Here is a 23425-nt window from a genome sequence, read left to right on the forward strand (position 1 = left end):
ATTAGACGAGTTAACAGTAGAAAAACGTTGTGTGAAGTGGCAAATCAGAGTGTGGGTATGGCGAATGTGCGGTGTATGTCATCTGCCAGCGTGTGTAGTGCCAACAGTAAAATTCGGAGGTGGTGCTGTTATGGTGTGGTCGTGTTTTTCTTGGAGTGGGCTTGTACTCCTTGTTGTTTTATGTGGCACAATTACAGCACAGGCCTACATCGATGTTTTACGCACCTTCTTGCACCTTCTTGCTTCCCACTGTTGAAGAACAATTCGGAGATGACGATTGCATCTTTCAACACGATCGGCGGCCGGTGTGGCCGTGCGATTGTAGGCGCTACAGTCTGGAGCCGAGCGACCGCTACGGTCGCAGGTTCGCATCCTGCCTCGGGCACGGATGTGTGTGATGTCCTTAGGTTGGTTAGGTTTAATTAGTTCTAAGTTATAGGCGACTGATGATCACAGAAGTTAAGTCGCATAGTGCTCAGAGCCATTTTTTCAACACGATCGAGCACCTGTTCATAATGCACGGCCTGTGACGGAACGTTTACACGACAATAACATCCCTGTGATTTACTGGCCTGCACAGTCCTGACCTGAATCCTATAGAACACCTCTGAGATGTTTTGGAACGCCGACTTCGTGCCAGGCCTCACCAACTGACATCAATACCTCTTCTCAGTGCAACACTCCGTGAGGAATGGGCTGCCATTCACAAGAAACCTTCCAGCATCTGATTGAACATATGCCTGCGAGACTGGAAGCTGTCATCAACAACATGTGGGCCAACAACATATTGAATTTCATCATTACCGGTGGAGGGCGCCACGAACTTGCAAGTCATTTTCAGCCAGGTGGGCGGATACTTTTTATCAAGTAGTGTATTTGTTGTTCATTATTATTAAATGTACTCCTGCATTACTCCTGTTTGATTTTGTATTTGTATCCCAGTAGTCAACTGACCCAAAGTCATGTTCCTCCTGCCACTGAACGTCACTAATTCCCACTTTAGCTATCTTTAACCTATCCATTTCTGTTAATAAATTCTCTAACTTACGTGACCAATTAAGGGATATGGCTTTCCAAGCTCCGACCCGTAGAACGCCCGTTTTGTTTCTCCTGATAAAGACTTTCTCCTGAATATCCCTTCCCAGTGATCCGAATGGGGGACTGTGTTACCACCAGAATATTTTACCAAAGAGATGCTGTCCATTTAACATGAAGTAGAACTGCATGGTCTGAAGAAAAATTATAGCTGTAGTTTCCCCTTGCTTTCAGCCGTTCGCAGCACCAGCACTGCAAGGCCATTTTGATTGATGTTATAAAGCCAGATCAGTCTATCGTCAAGCCTTTTGCCGCTGCAACTACTGAAAATGCTGCTGCCCCTCTTCAGGAACTACACGTTTCTCTGGCCTCTCAACAGATACCCCCACCTTGTGGTTGCAGCTATGGTATAGTTACCTGTATTGCTGAGGCACAGAAATCTCCCCATTAAAGACAAGATCCATGGTTCATGTGCGGTCTTCTAATTATGCTGCTTTGATTTTTAACCAGTTCAAATCAGGCATATGTTGATGAAATTGTGAGCATTGCACTCTTGCATGGAGCAATTGCTGATGAACCACAATTTAAGAACACTCTATTGCATAGTGGGAATCACACACATGTAACGTTAATCATATGTTCTCACAATGTTGGTTTCAAGTGTTGTGGACAGACAAAGGGCGCGCCACAGTGGAGGCACCGAGCTGGTGCGGTGGATCTCATGAGGGCGAGAGAGAGCACCCAGCGCAGGAAGTGACAGGTTTCCTTGCTGGCCCACTGTCCCATATCAGCTACGAAACGACACACAGTCTGATGGTGGTACAGGTCTTACTGTGCACGACAATAATGAAATTACGCAGTCTTCTTTCTCCTGTTCTTCATATCGTATCCTCACCAACTAGCCATGTTAATTTGGACTTATCAATGGTAGTGGTAGAGGGTGGCCAGATATGCTGCCTGTCGCCAACCCCCCAACTGCCCCCTCTCCCTCAGGATAATATTTGTGTATCCTATTTGTCTCCATCCAATGTTATCCCATATGCACGTGTGAGAACGTTTTTGAAATATTTACAAATTATGTAAGTTGGGCAGTATGTGGGAACTGGCCCAGTATTCAGCTAGCCAGATGTACAAAACCACCTAAAAGCCCGATCCAGGCTGGCCTACACACTTTCCCTCATTGTTAATCTGCCAATCTATTTGTGGCCGTCGCGTCTCCCCAAATCCTGGAGGCGGTGTACAAACACGCATTGCTATTCAGCGGGCTAGTCGAAATCCCCCTTAACAAACATTATTTCACAAGCTGAAATAGGTGTGTGCATTTAAGAAAGCAGAGACTACTCCCATAAGCAGTGGTTAACGACTCCATATACTTTGAAGACACCCTAAACGGACAGTTCTAGTGGCTTAGAGTAACAACCCTGAAATTCTACCTGACTCGTACGTTTGAGTAGAATATTCACGCCCACACGGACCTTCACACATTCACTGCAATGGAAAGAAATGCGTCTGCATATCTTATCCTTGTATACCGCACAATGAGTGTACCAGGTCGTAAATGCAATGACCTACACTTAATATGTGTTAGCTATCTGCCTATAGCGTCCAGCTGCGTAAAGAGGACGTCTCGTCTGTCCAGATTTGGAATGAAATAAAAAATAGTTGAATCACACTAAGTGGGCATCTAAATTCTGACTCTCATTCCTATGCCATATCAGTGAGGCTACACAGCAGAATGTTTGGCAAACAGTAATCATAGATCAGAATCCGTCGACGTATTTTTATAGTTCCTGACGATTAATAGCATGTAAAGAAACGTCACCTATTACCTACATCTTATTGGATCGGAATAGATTATCTGGTTTCCGATATATCCTGACTGATTGTGGATCTTGAAGCAATCACACCAGTTTAGAGACGTAACACCAAACATTCTAGCGGTTTAATACAAATGATGATGAAGAATATTTTGTAATGACTCATACATGGGAGGGATGATAAACAAGCAATTGTCACTGACGATAAGAAAACGACTTTGCAATCCTGCAGGGCTACTTGAAACAACTAGTAAAAGATTTAAGTTAACAGCCTGCAATAGAAGCATCGTATGTGCATCTCAGTAGTTCTTGAGTAAGTGAAAACTGTTTTGTAGTTCAAGAGAGGGTAATAATCTTGAATAGACAGTACGCCAAAGTGAAAACGTAATATACATCACTATAATCAGCTTCCACTCAAGCAAAATCAGCAACCTATGGGTTCCCATTCTACTATGGATGAGCACACAGTTATTCATTCATTGTAGAATCTGCGAGGCAGCAAGGACCTTCACCAGACAAAAGCAATATTCTCTCCAAATACAGCTCACCTCACAAGCACGCAGCCGATCTGGAGCAGCAAACATACTTTCGAACCAGGAAGATGACATGGGCAAAAACCGCAAATGATTCCCACAGGTCGAAAGCACACTGACATGCCAAAGACGTAAAACTGTGCCAGTGAATCGGCAAAGAATTCGCTACAAAGCTTGTAATGACCAAACCTAACTGATTATAGCAGACTCGTGTAAAATATCGCAAAATTAAATAACGTGATCTACCACAAAGAAAATATCCTACTGGCCAGAAATGAAAATCCCGAATTGACAGGCAGTTTGATTTTGACTTGGTAACAGCATGTGTGGATTGTGGAATTCACCCTGAAAACAACTGTAGAACGTATGTTACCCATTATTGTTTATTATTAAGGTAAGGTTCCAAACCAGTCGCCTAATAAATACTGCAACTCTAGATGGAACCATTAATAAACGCATTAGAGAATTTAAATAAAGTTGTTGTTCCCTGTCAACGAAATGTCGAAACTGAAGAATCATGACATTATCTCTCAGCATATTTTACGTAATTTCTAAACCCTGTTTCTCAAATGTAATTTTGATGAGCCCAACGTACGTCATAATGTACTGTAAGAGGTTCACCACCCTGCTGGAGCAAATGTAATCTCGATGTATTGCTCACTTGCTATAACGACAATTCACAGTTGCGGCCTGAGACATAAAATGTCTTTGCCCCTGTCAAAAGAGAGCTGCAATAAAGTCGCAGGTCAGAGCAGTCTCCGCTGCAGTGGCAGTCAGTCGCTACTACAGTGTAGTTGTAGTCTGTCTGGTACAGCGCAGTTTATAGTTAGTAGTTGTCAAAGTCACAGTGCAGAACAAATTGTAAAATTTTATTATATGGAACTGAATAATAACTGTGATCAGCCGCAGAGCTAAATGATACCATGGAATGAGATAATGATGAACAAATGAATAGTTGTTAATATAATGAAAAATCAACAGTGTAATTAAGTCAACACTCTATTGTAAGGTAAATTTTATTATTTTTATTGGCATGCAGGTAGTTAAGTCACTTGTCTGAGGTGTTAATATGAATTTGTTTAAATCTTTGCTTTTGTGTTTCGTCAGCACCAGTTGACCCAGATTTGTAATATATTCAATATTCCCGTGTAATGGATTGTACATCTTTATCAATAACGAAAAAATTTTCAGAATATGTTTGTTTTTACCAGTCAGCTATAAAAGTAAAACTTCCCCTTAAGTCATTGCCAGTCCCAATCCAGTCATTTATCTAAATTAAAATATTCAAGAATTTTTGTCAGATCATAGTCATCTGTTCTTTAGTAATCAGACGACCAGCTGTGCAGCTGTGTCACTGAGTAAAGTCAGTTTTTCTTGTAATTCAGATCTCACACAAATGTTATCCAGTATTAGCAGATAGGCCAGCATTGCACTAAGCTGTGCCATTTACGAGCAGATATACAGACAGCGTTATCCGACGACATCATCACGAGGTAAGAATTTTTCAGTTTATTTCTCACGGACGGATTCGGATTGACTTAACATGGCCATGGCGTAGCGCTGCTTACGTCAAAGTTTATCAGTTTTTCATGAGTTAAGATGTATCAGTTTTCATACGTCAGAATTTAATTATCCAAATTTAATTATTTTTATTTTTTATTTTCTGTTCGGGAAGGTTACACATCATTATTATATATGTTGTTGTTGTGGTCTTCAGTCCTGAGACTGGTTTGATGCAGCTCTCCATGCTACTCTATCCTGTGCAAGATTCTTCATCTCCCAGTACGTACTGCAGCCTACATCCTTCTGAATCTGCTTAGTGTATTCATCTCTTGGTCTCCCTCTACAATTTTTACCCTCCACGCTGCCCTCCAGTACTAAATTGGTGATCCCTTGATGCCTCAGAACATGTCCTACCAACCGGTCCCTTCTTCTGGTCAAGTTGTGCCACAAACTCCTCTTTTCCCCAATTCCATTCAATACCTCCTCATTAGTTATGTGATCTACCCATCTAATCTTCAGCATTCTTCTGTAGCACCACATTTCGAAAGCTTCTATTCTCTTCTTCAGAAACGCCTTCCTTGCCATTGCCAGTCTACATTTTATATCCTCTCTACTTCGACCATCATCAGTTATTTTGCTCTCCAAATAGCAAAACTCCTTTAAACTTTAAGTGTCTCATTTTCTAAACTAATTCCCTCAGCATCACCCGACTTAATTCGACTACATTCCATTATCCTTGTTTTGCTTTTGTTAACGTTCATCTTATGCCCTCCTTTCAAGGCACTGTCCATTCCGTTCAACTGCTCTTCCAAGTCCTTTGCTGTCTCTGACAGAATTACAATGTCATCGGTGAACCTCAAAGTTTTTATTTCTTCTCCATGGATTTTAATACCCGCTCAGAACTTTTCTTTTGTTTCCTTTACTGCTTGCTCAATATACAGATTGAATAGCATCGGGGAGAGGCTACAGCCCTGTCTCACTCCCTTCCAAACCACTGCTTCCGTTTCATGGCCCTTGACTCTTATAACTGCCATCTGCTTTCTGTAAAAATTGTAAATAGCCTTTCGCTCCCTGTATTTTACCCCTGCCCCCTTTAGAATTTGAAAGAGAGTATTCCAGTCAACATTGTCAAAAGCTTTCTCTAAGTCTACAAATGCTAGGTACGTTGGTTTGCCTTTCCTTAATCTTTCTTCTAAGATAAGTCGTAAGGACAGTATTGCCTCACGTCTTCCAATATTTCTACGGAATCCAAACTAATCTTCCCCGAGGTCGGCTTCTACCAGTTTTTCCATTCGTCTGTAAAGAATTTGCGTTAGTATTTTGCAGCTGTGACTTATTAAACTGATAGTTCGGTAATTTTCACATCTGTCAACACCTGCTTTCTTTGGGATTGGAATTATTATATTCTTCTTGAAGTCTGAGGGAATTTCGCCTGTTTCATTCATCTTGCTCACCAGATGGTAGAGTTTTGTCAGGACTGGCTCTCCCAAGGCAGTCAGTAGTTCTAATGGAATGTTGTCTACTCCCGGGGCCTTGTTTCGACTCAGGTCTTTCAGTGCTCTGTCAAACTCTTCGCGCCGTATCGTATCTCCCATTTCATCTTCACCTACCTCCTCTTCCATTTCCATAATACTGTCCTCAATAACATCGCCCCGGTGTAGACCCTCTATATACTCCTTCCACCTTTCTGCTTTCCCTTCTTTGCTTAGAACTGGGTTTCCATCTGAGCTCTTGATATTCAGGCAAGTGGTTCTCTTTTCTCCAAAGGTCTCTTGAATTTTCCTATAGGCAGTATCTATCTTACCCCTAGTGAGATAAGCCTCTACATCCCCACATTTGTGCTCTAGCCATCCCTGCTTAGCCATTTTGCACTTCCTGTCGATCTCATTTTCTCCTTTCATAAATTAAATTCAGTATCTCTTCTGTTACCCAAGGATTTCTACTAGCCCTCGTCTTTTTACCTATTTGATCCTCTGCTGCCTTCACTATTTCATTCTTCAAAGCTACCCATTCTTCTTCTACTGTATTTCTTTCCCCCATTCCTGTCAATTGTTCCCTTATGCCCTCCCTGAAACTCTGTACAACCTCTGGTTCTTTCAGTTTATCCAGGTCCCATCTTTAAGGAGATTCCCACCTTTTTGCAGTTTCTTCAGTTTTATTCTGCAGTTCGTAACCAATAGATTGTGGTCAGAGTCCACATCTGCCCCTGGAAATGTCTTTCAATTTAAAACCTGGTTCCTAAATCTCTGTCTTACCATTATATAATCTATCTGAAACCTTCCAGTATCTACAGGCTTCTTTCATGTATACAACCTTCTTTTATGATTCTTGAACCAAGTGTTAGCTATGATTAAGTTATGCTCTGTGTAAAATTCTACCAGACGGCTTCCTATTTCATTTCTTAGCCCCAATGAATATTCACCTACTACGTTTCCTTCTCTTCCTTTTCCTACTGTCGAATTCCAGGCACCCATTAATTTTTCGTCTCCCTTCACTACCTGAATAATTTCTTTTATCTCATCATATATTTCATCAATTTCTTCATCATCTGCAGAGCTAGTTGGCATATAAACTTGTACTACAGTAGTAGGCGTGGGCTTCGTGTCTATCTTGGCCACAATAATGCGTTCACTATGCTGTTTGTAGTAGCTTACCCGCACTCCTATTTTTTTATTCATTATTAAACCTACTCCGGCATTACCCCTATTCGATTTTGTATTTATAACCCTGTATTCACCTGACCAAAAGTCTTGTTCCTCCTGTCACTGAACTTCACTAATTCCCACTATATCTAACTTTAACCTATCCGTTTCCCTTTTTAAATTTTCTAACCTACCTGCCCGATTAAGTGAACTGACATTCCACGTTCCGATCCGTAGAACGCCAGTTTTGTTTCTCCTGATAACGATGTCCTCTTGAGTAGTCCCCCTCCGGAGATCCGAATGGGGGACTATTTTACCTCTGGAATATTTTACCCAAGAGGACTCCATCATCATTTAATCATACAGTAAAGCTGCATGCCCTCGGGAAAAATTACGGCTGTAGTTTCCCCTTGCTTTCAGCCGTTCGCAGTACCAGAACAGCAAGGCCATTTTGGTTAGTGTTACAAGGCCAGATCAGTCAATCATCCAGACTGTTGCCCCTGCAGCTACAGAAAAGGCTGCTGCCCCTCTTCAGCACCACACGTTTGTCTGTCCTCTCAACAGATACCCCTCCGTTGTGGTTGCACCTACGGTACGGCTATCTGTATCGTTGAGGCACGCAATACTTCCCACCAACGACAAGGTCCATGGTTATATATATATTTTTTATTTATACGGTAAGGTTACAATACAAAATGTGTGAAGTTCTTAAATTGGAATGAAGCAAGTTCAAGCAGCATACAATGACATAAAATATATAACAGCTAAACAATGTATAAAGTCTTTTAAGTTGCAATAATTTGATCTGTAGTGAGAAAGCATCGACAATTTATACTTCTTAACTCATAAAAATGTGTAAGTTCTTTAAGTAGGTCTGAAGAAGATTTTAAAAACCAAACATTAGAACGACATTGTTGAGTACCGTTTAAAAGAGAGAGACAGAGAGAGAGAGAGAGAGAGAGCAAGGGAGTTCTTTGCAGGTCAATATGTGAATTAATCGGAAGACAGGTAGGGGAGGGCGAAATTCCTTCGAATACACTGACATTGACACTGAATCTCACAATGTTATTTCTCGAGATAGGCGGCACCAGACTACTTCAAATATGGTATTATGCTTTGTCAGTAGTGATGAACTGAGGAGAGCATGGAAAACTGTTGAATGTTTCCTCATAGATAGTGGATGAACAGTTTCACAAATGGGTTTAGCGAAGTCCTACAGTCCACCTTGGAGACATCCATCCAACCCACCTGACATAACTAATGTCTGTGTGACAATTCCTTATGGTTTGGCTGCAAGTAACACTCCTGGATCGTGCATGTGTTCTATTTGACTAGTAGGAAGGCACTTCCCATGCATAAATTTAGACATCGATTCGCAGGTAAGAAATTTCCAGTTACCTCTGTTGACAGCCACTTGTTAGTACTGTCAGAACCCTCAGTCTGACTCAGCTGTGGCGTCTGGTCTTGATCAGTATGGCTCCAATAGAACATCCACGAGCTCTGACCCCTATCTGTCCACCAGTCCATTCCCCAGTCGGTTTGTGCCTCTCACGTCAGATATTTCTAACCAAAACGGTACTGAAACTTTACATTGTAATTAAAGATTTTTAAAAATTTCCTTACATGTAAGCATTATCCCTTATGGTAAAACAAATTTTTTATATACACTACAGGCTATTAAAATTGCTACACCACGAGGATGACGTGCTACAGACGCGACAGGAAGAAAATGCTGTGATATGTAAACGATTAGCTTTTCAGAGCATTCGCACAGGGTTGGCGCCGGTGGCAACACCTACAACGTGCTGACATGAGGAAAGTTACCAACCGATTTCTCTTACACAAACAGCAGTTGACCGGCGTTGCTTGGTGAAACGTTGTTGTGATGCCTCGTGTAAGGAGGAGAAATGCGTACCATCACGTTTCCGACTTTGATAAAGGTCGGATTGTAGCCTATCGCGATTGCGGTTTATTGTACCGCGACATTGCTGCTCGCGTTGGTCGAGATCCAATTACTGTTAGTAGAATATGGAATCGGTGGGTTCAGGAGGGTAATACGGAACGCCGTGCTGGATCCCAACGGCCTCGTATCACTATCAGTCGAGATGACAGGCATCTTATCCGCATAGCTGTAACGAATCGTGCAGCCACGTCTCGATCCCTGAGTCAACAGATGGGGACGTTTGCAAGAGAACAACCATCTGCACGAACAGTTCGACGACATTTGCAGCACCATGGACTATCAGCTCGGAGACCATGTCTGCGATTACCCTTGACGCTGCATCACAGACAGGAGCGCCTGCGATGGTGTACTCAACGACGAACCTGGGTGATCGAATGGCAAAACGTCATTTTTTGGGAAGAATCCAGGTTCTGTTTACAGCATCATGTTCGTCGCATCCGTGTTTGACGACATCGCGGTGAACGCACATTGGAAGCGTGTATTCGTCATCGCCATACTGGCGTATCACCTGGCGTGATGGTATGGGGTGGCATTGGAACACGTCTCGGTCACGTCTTGTTCGCATTGACGGCAGTTTGAACAGTAGACGTTACATTTCAGATGTGTTACGACGCGTTGCTCTACCCTTCATTCGACCCCTGAGAAACCCTACATTTCAGCAGGATGATGCACGACCGCATGTTGCAGGTCCTGTACGGGCCTTTCTGGATACAGAAAATGTTCGACTGCTGGCCTGTCCAGCACATTCTCCAGATCTCTCACCAATTGAAAACGTCTGGTCAATGGTGGCCGAGCAACTGGCTCGTCACAATACGCCAGTCACTACTCTTGATGAACTGTGGTATCGTGTTGAAGCTGCATGAGCAGCTGTACCTTTACACGCCATCCAAGCTCTTTTTGACTCAATGCCCAGGCGTTTCAAGGCCGTTATTACGACCAGAGGTGGTTGTTCTGGGTACTGATTTCACTGTATCTATGCACCCAAATGGCGTGAAAATGTAATCACATGTCAGTTCTAGTATAATATATTTGTCCAATGAATACCCGTTTATCATCTGCAATTCTTCTTGGTATAGCAATTTTAATGGACAGTAGTGTACATGTGATGGAGTATTTCATCTAATTGATTAGAATATAGATAAATAAAATCAGAAAATTGGATTATGATAATACATAAGGATGACAACAAAATGTTACAATATATTAATGAAAAGCAAAACTAGGTCACAAACTTCTTCTATTGGTTTGTGCAAACAAGGCTTAATTTTCGTTACAACATAGTAACGCTTCATAAATATGAATAAATGACCCAAAGACCTGATTAATGTCCTCAAACTACATTTTTAATCTCATTACAGCAAATAATTATTCATGCTACACACCACTCCAATCTACCCATAGTTGTTTTCCTGAATTGACCACTATGAGGCTCAGTTCTAAAGCACTGATCATCTCCTGTGTGTCGCCACCTGGAAGCCTATATAATGCATGACACTATTTATTCAGTGATATGACTGTAATGAAAAACAAGAAAGAAATGCCTGTAATACTATGAGTCATTTTGTCAACTCTGATATTATTTTGTGACAGATATTGCAAATGTTTTCCGTTAATAGCAAAGATAAAAAATACGACAGCACAATACATTCCAAAATGGAGAAATTTGATGGTAAGTTCTTATGGGGCCAGCCTGCTGAGGTCATTGGTGCCTAGGCTTACACACTACTTAATCTAACTTAAACTAACTTATGCTAAGGACAATATACACAACCATGCCCGAGGGAGGACTCGAATCTCAGATTGGGGGAGCTGCGCGGACTGTGGCAGTGCTCCCCTAGACCGTGCGGCTATCCCGCGCAGCTACATTCCATGAAAGCATGGGGCTTCAAGTGTAGGATATTTATACACAAGAGCCATGTTGCTCGCCCGTGTTTGTTCTCTGTTTTTCGTCCTTGTTCTCTCTCTCCTGCGGATCGATCTATGTATAACTAGCGGTCTACATGAGCTTCAAGGTTACAATACATTGTTAATTGAAAGTATCTTATCTTTCCTTTCAAATGTACATCTCCCGCCACGTGAAATTTATTTACAGATAATAATAACATTACCGTATATTACGTATCTGGCTTCGACTCTTTCGGTGGCGCTGAATCCGCCATTACATGTAATGAAGAATATTTCAGTGTTTGGAAGAAGCTCCACTCGCAAAGGAAAATATTTCTAAGAGCTTTTATAAATTTTGAGTCAGTTTTCAATATTAAAATTAGTTCTCAGAGATTTAATACCGCACGGCTTACGTGAGGCTTCACCTCTGGTTTCAAATATTTTCAGTTAATTCAAAGGATTAAAAGTTAACTCATTTCTTAGAGAGATAAAGTTAAAGAAATTCTCTGCAATTATTTCAATAATACGCATGTGTTTGTACCATTCTTTCTTTCTGTGTAACAGTAATTTGCTGAGAAAAGAAATCATTTCATGCTTTATATTAACGTTGGCTTAATTGCAGGTTACATTCGCTGTCATTCATTGAAAGAGAGCGTAACATTCCCAGTAATAATAAATTAGTTTCTGGCTGAGTATTGAGATTAAGTCAAGCTACGTATATTTAAGACGCATCTGCTCGTGCTCAAAATATGCGTGGCGTTCAAAAAACAGTGTTCCGAACTTAAACTGCTACGTCACATTAACATCGCTGTAGTCTGCGACTGAGGCCTGCGCACGCGTTTCAAACCACACGTAGCAATCGCCACTGACTTATACGAAATAACAAAATTAATTCTACACGACAACAGTTACGCAGAATGGAGGTAAATGGTACACCTGGCGATCATGGACGAAAATCGTTCATAAGCCATACCTGTATATTCCTTCTGTTACAGAAATAGATGGCTGACATAACTCACTGAAAGATAACAATATAGGCAACGAACACTTCTTAAAATTAAACGATATTTACTTCTGACACACATTTATTTACTTCTTATGGACAACCACTTCCTGCTGAGAGAGAGAAAGAGAGAGAGAGAGAGAGAGAGAGAGAGATCAAAAAAATACACCACTGTATTTACAACGTATGAAACCCATTCAGTTTCTGGAAGGAAAAAGAAAATAACACCTGTATGCCTACGTCTTTCCTGCTGCTAGTATTCTTAAGAAATTCTTTCCCAAATTATTCTTCATACATGCATATGACATATATAATCATGGGAAAACGTATAAAGTTCTATCTGCTCAAGCCTCTGATTTTCTTTACTTCTGCAGTACTTGTATCAGCTAAAGTGATGCAACTCATCCCAAGAACATTACTCATTATGACAGAATATATAACAATGTTAAAAGGTATATAGTGAATACACCAATAGTAACAATCATAGCACAGCTTACGTTATATTCACATTATTAGCTAAAAATACATTCAGTTAGACTAATATGTGGAATCTTTACTGCTGATACAATACTTCATAGGTTGACAGCTCCCAGTTTCTTCTCAATGAATATTAAAAAAAATCGCTTAAAATGATGACTGTCAAACTTCCCCAGCTTAGATCTCAAGTTAATATTCACAAAGATGGAAATCCGGTTCGTCCGATTGTGAACAATACTTCATCACATACTTCATAGGTTTCCTTTAATTTACGGCTATGGTCATAAGCTTTTTGTTAACAGATTACCGGTTTCGGTCTACAACGACCATCATCAGATCTGCAGCAAAAAATGGGAAAAAACATAAGTACAATCGCAGATGGTCTACAGCTTAGCCGGCTGGAGTGGCCGAGCGGTTCTAGGCGCTACAGTCTGGAACCGCGCGACCGCTACGGTCGAGGTTAGAATCCTGCCTCGGGCATGGATGTGTGTAATGTCCTTAGGTTAGTTAGGTTTAAGTAGTTCTAAGTTCTAGGGGACTGATGACCTCAACAGTTAAGTCCCATAGCGCTCAGAGCCATTTGAACCATTTTTTTTCTACAGCTTAAAAACAATAAATAGACCATAATGAAAAGTAAAGTAGTACTGATATATATATATATATATATATATATATATATATATATATATATATATATATATATGTATGTATGTATTTGTGCGATTTAAGTATGAAGATGCATACCTGTTTTATAAAAACAAAGTCGTAATGTACTGCAGCCATAATGGCATCGTCTAATGTTAAGTGCAGAATCTGCACCAGCATCGTCAAATATATATAAATAATGACGATGCTGGTGCTGATTTTGCATTTAACATTTGACTATGCCACTATGGTTGTAGTACATTAGGACTTTGTTTTTATAAAACAGGTATGCTTCTTCATACTTACAGCGGACAAACGCATGTATATGTCAATAGTACTTTTCATTATGGTCTATTTTTTTTTAAGCTGTAGACAAGCTGCGAGTGTATTTATGTTTTTTCTCATTTTTTGCTGCAAGATCTGATGATGATAATTATAGGCCGAAACCGGTAATCTGTGAACAAAAAGTTTGTGACCATAGACGTAAATTAAAGGAAACTTATTGTATATACGGGTCATTGTTTTATTCGCGACAGTGTCGCAGTTTGTAAAAATACTTCATAGGTTTCATTGCTAACTTCAAGTGCCATGTATTATTAATCATTCCTCTCGACGTCGGTATCGGCTCCAGACTTTTTATGCATCCCAATCATCCATTCGGTTGGAATGGCTCGTCGAATTTTCTGGAGTGCTTCATACTAACGGTCAGTTTTCATTGTTTCAGCTCGCTGCAGGTAATGAATGCCCTTCATATTCCAGAACACCGTACGCATCACTTTGTGCACCGACACTGTTCGAACTTAGTCTTGACTGGTGATCCACTGTGACGTCAATGAATTGACTTCCTACTTGTCTCGTAAAGTGATCAATCCAACTTTCATTGTCCGTGACGATCCTGTCTAGGAACTTGTCGTCATCATCATGGTAACTGCAGAAATGTCAGTGCTATTCCTAAGCGATCCTTTTTGTTTTCGAGCGTCAGATTTCTCGGCACACTTTCCTGAACAGGAGATTTTTAATGAAAATTTAATGCAACAAGTACCGCGATGTGTGTGAAATATAGCTCTTGAGATCCACCACAATCGTGGAGTCATCCATGAGGGACGATCGTACACGTCCCTCTTCAATACGGACAGTTTGAAGACCTTCGAAAAATTGCCTACACCAGCGACACACCATCTGTTTGCTAATCACCTTCAGCCCGTGCATCTAACACAGCGGGCAATGAGCTTCGTTTTGCGCTGTGTTTCGTTCATTAAGAAATTCTATCACAGACGGTACATCGAAGATGGCGGGAGGCGGAGTAATAGTCTCCATTTGCAGCCACTGTTGCAGCGCTATTGACAAAGACCGAGACATATCCGGCTGTCACATGATTGTTACGTCACAGCTGTCTCATATTTCTGGTCAAATAAGTTTACTTAAGGAAAAAAAGGGGACTCAGTATCTGGACGAACCTCGTAGGTTCGAGACTCTGTACTAGTGGCCAGTTTGCTGTGTGGAGCCGCTCAAACAGGAGTAGTACTGACGCAGTATGCGCTGCGGGTCCGCGCCGTGGAGTGGTCGGGATGGCCCTGTGCAGCGCTCGACCTGTTCTGCGGCGGGGAAGACGCTTGCTACGTTTCTGCCTCCTTTTGTGCATTCCTCCTCTTGTAAGCTTGTTAGTGCTGGAGAAGTTCGCTGGGCCTTTCTCGAGGGTTGCGGATGCGCCGTAGGCTAACCAAACACTCGAGCTCCGTCATGATAACAAGGCAACATGGAAATCGTCAACAGACCTTCCATGAAGATTTTTGCTTTACGTGCATTTGGCCATGGTCAAAAGCATATTACTGTGCGTAACGTTTCATCTTCCAATGATGGGGACATTATCAGAGCCCATAACGACTCAGAGAGCATTTACAGTCTCAAACAAACACAGAAAATTTATGGTCAAGTTTCAGATTTCGATTTACAGGTATTTAAAAAACCCGAGGAAATCTACGGGACAAAGTCTACGGAAAGACCACTCACACGGACATTCTAATCACCAATCCAGGCAGAAAAGAGGAGGGGTCAAAACATCATGGACAAGGCTAAAAGAATCGACGAGCTCGATCATTTAAGAACTGTGTTCAGAAGAAAAGGCTACTCCGAAAAACAAGTAAACACGGCACTGTACCCTAAGCGATTTGAGCTTCTTGTGGGAAAGAATCAACTGAAAATTCGTAAAAATCTTTGACTGGTTACATCAGTAGTGTACTCAGAAGGCTCGGCATTGACACCGTACTTAAACCAAGAATAAAGTTTGCGTTTATTTGAACACTGTAAAGGACTTGTGCCCTTGCTTGCCACAGCAGAACAATATAGAATCCCTTTTACATTTGGTCACATGCAACCCACCCAGGCTGCCGAGCGCGTTAAAGCATCACTTCTGGGAGGTGGGGAGGCGAACCTGCCGCGGATCCAGTCCGACTAGAGGATTAACGAGGGCTGGTGAGGTTTTCAGGCAGTTTCTCACTTCCACTTTGGTGAGTTCTGGGCTAGTACACATGTCCCGCTTCAGACAAACCCGACGCAAGCATTTAGAAAACTTTCTTCCGCTTGAACATATATTTATTCTAGATGCAGATTCCGGCCTGAGGGAATGATTGCATCAGGAACATCATCTGGCCACCAACTTCCACTGAGATGGACTCAATGCGTATAACAATGCTAACGCCGTAGAAGCAAAAGACGAAAGGCATAGGATGAAGAAAAGAAGAAGAATAAGGAAAGGCCATCAAATGTACACAGTGAACAGGGCCAGTGGGAGTTTGTTATTTGCATTTCTGGAATTAGTACCTACTCTGAATGTCTCAAAGCCAAGTAAACATTTTGTATCGCTTATTATTCGCGCGGAGTCTTTGGTCAAAGTAACTGTGTCGCTGGATGTGTTTATTTTGTCATTGCTGCTTGGCAGCGAGAAGCGCGGGAGTTCTGTTGTTTTTAATAGACAGACTAAGAGCAGAGGTCTCGTGGCAATGTAAACATAAAGTTACGTACATCTGAGTTTAAGTAAAATGATTTGTGTTTGAATATTATGAAACATAGGAGAAGTGTTAGATTAGAGATTTAGAATGAAAAGAGTGTGAAGAGGAATGAAGGTAATATTTTTTTTATTGGCACTGCATTCGCGAGAAGTTAGAATCATTGTTGAAAGAGATATCCATATCAGAGACGTTTAGATTTTTCATTGAAGATTGTGTAATTTTCACTGTAACGTGTTTCTTATGTTTATCAATTATGTGTTTAACTTTTGTGAGAGTAATCGTTTGATATCAGTGTTGCCCTTTGTGAACGTTAATGAGTTTTGTAACATGAAATTCATACAAGTAATAACATATCAGATAATAATAACACTCTGTTAAAGAAATGTTTCACCTAAGAGCATTGTCCACCCTCTCTATCCAAGTCAATTTTATTTAAATCATGTCTCACTCAGTGATGGGCATAAAACAGTTTACTTGTTGTTTCAAGCATTGCACTAAGCTCTCAGCAGCTGTAGTTAGAAATTTGCAGCTGGCGCACAGAAGGCAGCAAGCACCGCGTTTCCAAGCAATTACATTACGAGGTAACATATTTGCATTTCAAACGAAAAATATCAATGCACAGGGACCATTTCATGGAGAGCATTATTAAGTAGATCATTGACATACAGGTACCACTTTGTTTAATTAGAAAGATTAATAGTGAAGTTCAGGTTTTTTCAGTTTGCGCATTTTAGAAAGATTTTACGAGGGCTATTCAGAAAGTAGGGAACGTTTTGGCATTAAAAAAGTTAAGTACAAGAAATACTTTTTATTATATACATCTGAAACAGCGACTGACATACTACTTTCCCACATAATTATCAAACACATTGAGACACTTATCGTAGCGGTGGACAAGCTTTGAAAGACTTTCGTGGTAAAATTCTGCTGCCTGAGACCCTGGAGTTCCACGTCGTCATCAAAGCGCTGCGTTGCAAGCCAGTTCTTCATTTTGGGAAACAAGTGGAAGTAGCTAGGTGCAAGATCGGGGCTTTAGGGCGGATCAGGGAAAATTTCCCATTTTAATGAATTAAGGAGTTCTGTAGTGCGGTTTGCCGTGTGAGGTCGGGCATAGTCGTGCAAAAACAAAATTGTGGACGTCAGCTTTATTTTGAACTGCTCTTCAAAGGTTGTGCAACGTTTGACACTACTGGGAAGAATTTATGGTAGCTCCACGTTCGAGAAAAATCAATAAGAAGCACACCCTGCCTATCCCAAAATACTGTCGCCATCAACTTCCTTCCTGACAAAGTTTGCAAACATTTTCTTGATTTTGGGGGGGACCATGTGTGCCCCTACTCCAAGGACTGTAATTTTGTCTCGCAATTGACGTGTTTCACCCAAGTCTCGTCACCGGTTACGATTAGATCCAGTAATGAATCACCATGTTTAAGGTAGGTCTCCAGATATTTCAATGTTACCCCCATTCGCTGTTCTTTATGGTGCTCTCTAAGCATTTTGGGCACCCAAACTGCACAAAACTTGTGGTAGCCTAGCTTTTGAGTGACAATTTCAAACAACAAAGTCCGTGAAAGTTGTGGAAAAGAAAGCGAAAGCTCCGTTATTGTGAAGCGACGGTTTTACGAATCGTTTCATCAACTTCAGCAACAAGATCGTCAGTCACAATGCTCGGGCGTCCACTCTTCTCTTCATCATGAACGTTGGTTCGGCCATTTTTAAATCGACGTTCTCGCTGCCACGGATGGATACTGCTGAGCTGCCGAGCACGCACGTACCAAAATATACACGATCGGCGCTCACCTAGCGGCGTCAGATGGAAACGTTCCTTACTTTCTGAATAGAACTCGTAAAACAGAGCCAAATTCTCGCAGGCAGATATATTTGTTTTCTCTCGCAGTTGGAAATGTACAAAGTCACCAAAAGCTAAACAACAGCAAAGTACAATCAACCAAGCACAAAACCAAACGAGAGTAAATTTGTAAAGGAAACTTTCAAGAGCAACTACAAAATCAAGTGTTAACTCCTGCATTGCCGAACACAGCAGCAGCTGTCGTCTGCGCAAAGCGGATACATTGGCAGTAGCAGATCTTGTTACTGGGAGCAGAGAACCACCAAATCCGTAATACAACACTGTGGCTACGGCAATATCCATAAAGTACTTTACTGAGACGTGCAAAGAGGCTACCGAGGTTCCGAAGCACGACAGAAAATAAGAAAGACTGAAGTTAGTAAGTTGTGGGTGTTAGAGCTAAACAAAGCAAACACCACCATTTTCCCCGCTACAATCTCAATACGCCTCGCGGGGTTAGCCGAGAGGTCCAGGCGCTGCAGTCGTGGACTGTGCGGCTGGTCCCGGCGGAGGTTCGAGTCCTCCCTTGGGCATGGGTGTGTGTGTGTTGTTTGACCTTAGGATTCTTTAGGATAAGTAGTGTGTACTCTTAGGGACTGATGACCTTAGCAGTTCAGTCCCATATGATTTCACACACATTTGAACATCTTTTTTATTTATTTATTTATTTTTTTTGAACAATCTCAGTAACAGACTCGATGTTGGGCAGTTTGCTTGATGACGTCGCGACCTAAACATTACGCGGTTACGTATAAACTGTTCAGCTTGCTGAGACTAAATTTCTAAATGGTATCTGAGCATTTACAGCCTCTGATGGTGTCTCCATCATTAAAAGCCAAATTTTAGTTGTGGAAAATTTACTCCGAAAATCCGTACAAGAAAATCGCCAAGGATACAAACACACCGGCAGTGGAAGCGTGTATTCAGTGAATGAGCATTCATAGTTTTGTCGCATTTCTTTACATTACCATTATTGTCGCAGTTGGTACAACACGCGACATCAGTTAACTCCAGTTAGTAACGGTGATAAGGATACAAAAGATGGAAGCAGTTACCGTGTGACCGTGTGACTTTGTTTTTATACTGTTTGGTCACTCTCGCATATGCGGATGATTTAGTTGTGATGGCAGATTCGATTGAAAGCTTGCAAAGTAATATTTCAGAGCTAGATCAGAAATGTAAGGACTAAAAGCTAATGCAGTGAGCGCTCAGCTACCATCTACTGTCTTCTGCAAGAAGGAAGTCAGTACCAAGACTAAGTTATCTGTGCACCGTTCAATCTTTCGACAAACTTTGTTGTGTGGGAGCGAAAGCTGGGTGGATTCAGGTTACCTTATCAATAAGGTTGAGGTTAAGGATATGAAAGTAGCTAGGATGATTGCAGGTACTTAGATGAGAACAATGGCAGGAGAGTGTTCACAATGAGGAAATCAAAGAAAAACTGGGAATGATCTCTGTGGTGTCACCGCCAGACACCACACTTGCTAGGTGGTAGCCTTTAAATCGGCCGCGGTCCATTAGTATACGCCGGACCCGCGTGTCGCCACTGTCAGTGATTGCAAACCGAGCGCCGCCACACGGCAGGTCTAGAGAGACGTCCTAGCACTCGCCCCAGTTGTACAGCCGACTTTGCTAGCGATGCTACACTGACACATACGCTCTCATTTGCTGAGACGATAGTTAGCATAGCCTTCAGCTACGTCATTTGCTACGACCTAGCAAGGCGCCATAGCATTTGATATTTATATTGTGAAGCATGTATACACAAGAGCGATGTTCTACAATTATGGATTAAAGTTAAGTATTACAGCGACTGCGTCCGTTTTCCTAAGTTCTCATTTCCTTGTAATGTTCCAGACCTCACGCCCGTCTGCGTGAGCAAAAGGCGTGCATTTCGGCCTCCTCTAGCAAAACAGGCTTATATGGTGGGGTCATGTTACACGCATGGGAGAAGCAAGGTTACCCAAGAGACTCATGGGTTCAGCAGTAGAGGGTAGGAGGAGTTGGGGTAGACCAAGGAGAAGGTACCTGGATACGGTTAAGAATGATTTTGAAGTAAAAGGCTTAACATCAGAAGAGGCACCAATGTTAGCACTGATTAGGGGATCATGGAGGAATTTTAAAAGGGGGACTATGCTCCAGACTGAACGCTGAAAGGCATAATCAGTCTTAAATGATGATGATGATGATGGTCACTATACGTTATCCAATTAGGTATATTCCAACGCTGTTCCATATTTCACGATTTAATAAAACAGGACCCAAAGAATTTAAGAGATTTTCATATCGCTATTTATGCAACATATAAGAGCATGCGTGAGAATTTATTGGTTTTAATTTTTCAATTACCTGTTTCTAAATAATATTGACCGAGTACGCATGTAGATGAATTTCTGGCTTAAAATACGGCAAGTAAGTAATTCTCAGTGCAGTAACGTGTCAAATTGTATTGTAATACTCATGACAAATTTTGTGTCAGTGTAGGCCTATTACATTTGAAAAATTGTTAATTCTCTTACCATAAAAGCATGTTTGTTTAGTGAAAAAATGGCTCTGAGCACTATGGGACTTAACATCTGTGGTCATCAGTCCCCTAGAACATAGAACTACTTAAACCTAACTAACCTGAGGACATCACACGCATCCATGCCCGAGGCAGGATTCGAACCTGCGACCGTAGCAGTCGCGCGGTTCCGGACTGAGAGCCTAGAACCGCTCGGCCACCGCGGCCGGCTTTAGTCAAAAGCTTGGCGTATACATCCGAGTACAATATTGTACTGAAATACAAGATAATGAAGCAATGCGCATTAGAAACAGTGTTTCAACTAGAGACTTAATTTTATTAAACTGAATATTTAAAATTGGATAAGAAATAAATAAAAAATATGACGACAGCTGCACTGTTGCCTATTAAAATTACAACATTACGAAGGTGAAATGCAACAAAAGTCAAACTGGTTCTAAGTGTACCACAAGCTTGTACATGCGAACGATTAGCTTTTCAGAGCAATCATACGGAGTAGGTAGCAGTAACACCATCTACATGCTGTGTATAAGGGAAGGTAAGGCACGTAGTTTGTCATTCACAAATTACATGAAGGTTGTTTGTTTGCATGAAGATAATTTTATGTGTCTCATAAGGAGGAGTAAATATCTATCAGCACAGGACGCACTTTCACAGTAGCAGGATGGCGGTCTGTCGAGATCGTGGTTTGTTGTTCCGCGGTTTTGCTGGTCGTGTTGGTCGGGATCTCACGACTGCCACGCAAAAATCGAATCGATGGGTTCAGGATGGCCGTACTGCACCTCACTGGCCACACGTGACTAGATCCCGAGAAGACAGACATATCTTACTCATGCCTGTGCATGATCGTACAGTTCAACCAATGTAGTCTGGGACGTAATTCTGTCTGGCGTTCCCCAAGTCTCAATCACAGGTTCACTAGGTTCACTATTGTTCCTCACATATGTAAACGATCTTCCATCTAGTACACAACAAGCAGAATTAGTTCTTTTTGTGGATACATTTATACTCTAATTAGTCCAACAAGACACACAGAAACAGAAGAAATGGTAAAAAGTGTCATTGACTTGCTTTCTGCGAATAGTCTCACCCTTAATTTTAAAATGGCACAACATATTCAGTTCTGCACATCTAGGGGTATTACACTAATGGTAAGAGAAACACATGGCAAGAAAACAAAGTAGTTGCAAACTTGAAAATTCATATTGATGACAATTTAAACTGGAATTAGCACATTTTGGAATACCTAAAGCAACTTAGTCCAACCACATTTGCCCTTAGAGTCATTGCAAATCCTGGGGAGAGACAAGGCAGTAAGATGACATATTTTGCCTGCTTCATTCAATAATGTCATACGGAATAATGTTTAAGAAAGAAAGTCTTCCTTACTCGAAACGTGCTATAAGAATAATATGTGGTGCTCACCTACGATCATCTTGCAGACATCTGTTTAAGGAGTTAGGATTCTGGCTACCGCTATACAGTATATTTATTCCTTCATGGAGTTTGTTGTTAATAACCCACTACAGTTCAAATGGAACGATGATATTCGTAATTACATTACCAGAAGGAAAAATGGCATTCATTATTTCACAGCAAGGTTGTCTTCAGCACAAAAATGGGTCCACAATGCTGCAACATAAAATTCTGATCACTTAGTCAGTGACATAAAATGCCTGACAGATAGCAAAGTAAAATTTGAAAACAAACATAAGAGTTTCTCTTTGACAACTCCTTTAACTCTACATCTTCATCTACACGGATACTCTGCAAGCTACCGTAAGATGCATGGTGGAGGGTACCCTGGTACCCTGTACCACTACTTGTCATTTCCCCTCCTGTTCCACTAGCAAATGGAGAGAGGGAAAAACGACTGTCTGTACGCATCCGTATAAGCCATAATTTCTCATATCTTATGTTCGTGGTCCTTACGCGCGATGTATGTTAGCGAGAGCAGAATCGTTAGGCAATCATATTCCGATACTGGTTCTCTAAATTTTATCAATAATGTTTCCTGAAAAGAACGCCGCCTTCCCTAGGATTCCCATTTGAGTACCCGAAGCTTCTCTGTGACGCTTAAGTTTTGTTCGAACCTACCGGTAACAAATCTAGCAGCTCTCCTCTGAAATGCTTCGATGTCTTCCTCCAATCCATCCTGGAATGGATCCCAAACACTCGAGCAGTACTCAAGAATAGGTCGCACCAGCGTCCTACATGCGGTGTCCTATACAGATGAACCACTCATTCTAAAATTATGCCGAGTCGTCCATTCGCCTTCCCTGCCACAGATTTTACATGTTCATTCCACCTCATATCGCTTTGCAGCGTTACGCCCAGATATTTAAACGACTTGACTGAGTCAAGCTGGACACTATAATACTGTATCCGAACATTACAGGTGTTTTCTTCCTACTTATCCTCATTAACTTACATTTTTCCACATCTAGGGCTAGCTGCCATTCAACACGCCAACTGGAAACTTTGTCTAAGTCGTCTTGTACTTCCTACAGTCACCCAACTTCGACACCTTACCGCACACTAT

Source organism: Schistocerca piceifrons, chromosome 6 (genome assembly GCF_021461385.2).
Source record: "Schistocerca piceifrons isolate TAMUIC-IGC-003096 chromosome 6, iqSchPice1.1, whole genome shotgun sequence".
Classification (NCBI taxonomy): domain Eukaryota; kingdom Metazoa; phylum Arthropoda; class Insecta; order Orthoptera; family Acrididae; genus Schistocerca; species Schistocerca piceifrons.